This window comes from Tenrec ecaudatus, unplaced genomic scaffold, assembly GCF_050624435.1.
Source record: "Tenrec ecaudatus isolate mTenEca1 unplaced genomic scaffold, mTenEca1.hap1 Scaffold_676, whole genome shotgun sequence".
Classification (NCBI taxonomy): domain Eukaryota; kingdom Metazoa; phylum Chordata; class Mammalia; order Afrosoricida; family Tenrecidae; genus Tenrec; species Tenrec ecaudatus.
In genome coordinates, this window is record NW_027459566.1 from 111825 (window position 1) to 115680 (window position 3856).

A 3856-nucleotide genomic window follows, 5' to 3' on the forward strand; every position below is an offset into this window, starting at 1 on the left:
AATGCTCAAGGAGACATTGATCACTCTGCCCTTCATTAAACCGCACATGTGTATCGCCCAGGTTGGCACAATCCACATACTAAATCCACATTTGAGAACCTGGCCCCCCTTCAAAATTCTTTAAACCCAACATGGAATTAAGTAACATCAGGACCTTAATTCTAAAACTTATGGAATTTTCCCCCACTCAGAAAGTTTGTAAGCCAACTACTCTGTGCCATTATACGCCAAATTTTAGCTATTCACTTTATCTATGGCCCACTAATATAAAAACCGTGCTCAGAGGAAACAATCATTGCTCGCCATGAAGAAATCTTCATTCCAATAGGAACCATTCAAAATCTGTGTCCATCGGCAAAATCAAAGCCGGACAGGCCATGCATAAACTCAGCACTCTTAGGCACCAGTTCACAGTCTCCAATTTCGTCCTCTGGTGGGCTTCGTGTCGACCCGTGCCATCTACCACGCTCAGCCTTCACGGGGTATCCACCGGTCACCTTGCTTGTAGACCATGGGTTCTCGCCACTATTCAACAAGTTGGGCTCCTGATGCGACATGGTGAACTTTACTCGAGTCCCCCTCGTGTTCTCCTTTTCAGGTAAACCAAATCCACAGGTATCCGTGCCCATATGCAAGCAGTCCTTTTATTGCTGCAGTTCTCTGACCTCCACACCACATGTAGTTCCACGTGGACACCCAGGAAGCAATTCAGCCTGCTCACGGGCTCTCTTTAACACACAGTCCCAGGGAGATGTTTTCTCCCTACTCCCAGATTTTTTTTTTTAACTTCTGGCAAAGACTTAAGGTTCCAGAGTACAGGAAAGCACTGGTGGGCATCAATTTCACTGCATAGCTGTCTTCCCAGAGGTGGTCTAAACCCAGCTAAAGATCACCCCATTTTGGTGGCTCAAAGCAAGTGGGCTTACAAACTTTCATTTTCACCACTTCCCATAGTTTCCCCAGAAAGCAACCGAGTAAAGGGTGGCTTTGTCTGACCTCGGGATAGACAAGGAAGAAGAATTACCATGAGGGCTAGGTCAAACAAATAGCTACTCTCCATCTTGAGATGAGTTTTTCCATTGCCCCACTGCTAGGTAACCTATTTGTGACTCTGGCTCTCTTAGACAAACAGGGGCACAGAAACTCATGTCTAAGTGAGACTCATATATCAAGGTTAAGTGTTTATCAAGCAGACATCCGAAAGCAGTGTGGTCCAAAACCACAAGTCCGACATTAACCCATTTACCCACATATCTAACACCAATTGCAGTGTCCTCCTCCATCTTTCAAAACAGACGACATGTTGCTGGCTGAAGGAGGAGTGCAGAGGCAATGAATGTGTAAGCAGAGCAGCGTGGGCAGTGGATTTGTCAGCATAACTCTGCACGGCTACTCCAACAGCCCGAGCTTCCTCTGGGTATGTCCATGTGTCTTCGGCTTAGGAACGTATTGCAGGAAAGGAGCCTTGACAGCTAAAGCAGGGAACAAATTGAGGCAGCTGCACCCTGCTCCCAAGTTCAGAAATGAAGAGACCCAACTAGAATGGCAATGCTCAAGGAGCCATTAATCACTCCGCCCTTCATTTAACCGCACATGTGTATCGCCCAGGTTGGCACAATCCACATACTAAATCCACATTTGTGAACCTGGCCCCCCTTCAAAATTCTTTAAACCCAACATGGAATTAAGTAACATCAGGACCTTAATTCTAAAACTTATGGAATGTTCCACCACTCAGAAAGTTTGTAAGCCAACTACTCTGTGCCATTATACGACAAATTTTAGCTATTCACTTTATCTATGGCCCACTAATATAAAAACAGTGCTCAGAGGTAACAATCATTGCTCGCCATGAAGAAATCTTCATTCCAATAGGAACCATTCAAAATCTGTGTCCATCGGCAAAATCAAAACCGGACAGGCCGTGCATAAACTCAGCACTCTTAGGCACCAATTCACAGTCTCCAATATCGTCCTCTTGTGGGCTTCGTGTCGACCTGTGCCAGCTACCTCGCTCAGCCTTCACGGGGTATCCACCGGTCACCTTGCTTGTAGACCATGGGTTCTCGCCACTATTCAACAAGTTGGGCTCCTGATGCGACATGGTGAACTTTACTCCGGTCACCCTCATGTTCTCCTTTTCAGGTAAACCAAATCCACAGGTATCCGTGCCCATATGCAAGCAGTCCTTTTATTGCTGCATTTCTCCGACCTCCACACCACATGTAGTTCCACGTGGACACCCAGGAAGCAATTCAGCCTGCTCACAGGCTCTCTTTAACACACAGTCCCAGGGAGATGTTTTCTCCCTACTCCCAGATTTTTTTTTTAACTTCTGGCAAAGACTTATGGTTCCGGAGTACAGGAAAGCAATGGTGGGCAACAATTTCACTGCATAGCTGTCTTCCCAGAGGTGGTCAAACCCAGCTAAAGATCACCCCATTTTGGTGGTCAAAGCAAATGGGCTTACAAACTTTCATTATTCCCCCTGCCCGTAGTTTCCCCAGAAAACAACCGAGTAAAGGGTGGCTTTGTCTGACCTCTGGATAGACAAGAAAGAAGAATTACCATGAGTGCAAAGTCAAACAAATAGCTATTCTCCATCTTAAGATGAGTTTTTCCATTGCCCCACTGCTAGGTATCCTATTTGTGACTCTGGCTCTCACAGAGAAACTGGGGCACAGAAATTCATGTCTAAGTGAGACTCATATATAAAGGTTAATTATTCATCAAGCAGACATCCGAAAGCAGTGTGGTTCAAACCCACAATTCCGACATTAACCCATTAACCCACATGTCTAACACCAATTGCAATGTCCTCCTCCATCTTTCAAAACAGACGACATGTTGCTGGCTGAAGGAGGAGAGCCGTGGGAGTGAATGTGTAACATAGCAGCGTGGGCAGTGGGTATGTCAGCATAACTCTGCACGGCTACTTCAACAGCCGGAGCTTCCTCTGGGTAGGTCCATGTGTCTTCGGCTTAGGGACGTATTGCAGGAAAGGATCCTTGATAGCTAAAGCAGGGATCAAGCTGAGGCAGCTGCACCCTGCTCCCAAGTTCAGAAATGAAGGGACTCAACTAGAATGGCAATGCTCAAGGATCCATTGATCACTCCGCCCTTCATTTAAACGCACGTGTGTATCGCCCAGGTTGCCACAATACACGAACTGAATCCACATTTGCGAACCTGGCACCCGTTCAAAATTCTTTAACCCAAACATGGAATTAAGTAACACCAGGACCTTAATTCTAAAACTTATGGAATGTTCCCCCACTCAGAAAGTTTGTAAGCCAACTACTCCGTGCATTTATACCCCAAATTTTACCTATCCAATTTATCTGTGACCCACTAATATAAAACCAGTGCTCAGAGGAAACAATCATTGCTCGCTATGAAGAAATCTTCATTGCAATAGGAACATTTCAAAGTCTGTGCCCATGGGCAAAATCAAAGCCGGACAGGCCGTGCATACAGTCAGCACTCTTAGGCACCAGTTCACAGTCCCCAATATTGCCCTCTGGTGGGCTTCGGTTCGACCCGTGCAGGCTACCTCACTCAGCCTTCATGGGGTGTCCACCGGTCACCTTGCTTGTAGACCATGGGCTCTCGCCACTATTCAACAAGTTGGGCTCCAGATGCGACGTGGATAACTTTACTCGAGTCACCCTTGTGTTCTCCTTTTCAGGTAAACTAAATCCACAGGTATCCGTGCCCATATGCAAGCAGTCCTTTTATTGCTGCATTTCTCCGACCTCCACACCATATGTAGATCCACGTGGACACCCAGGAAGCAATTCAGCCTGCTCACAGGCTCTCTTTAACACACAGTCCCTGGGAGATGTTTTCTCCCTAC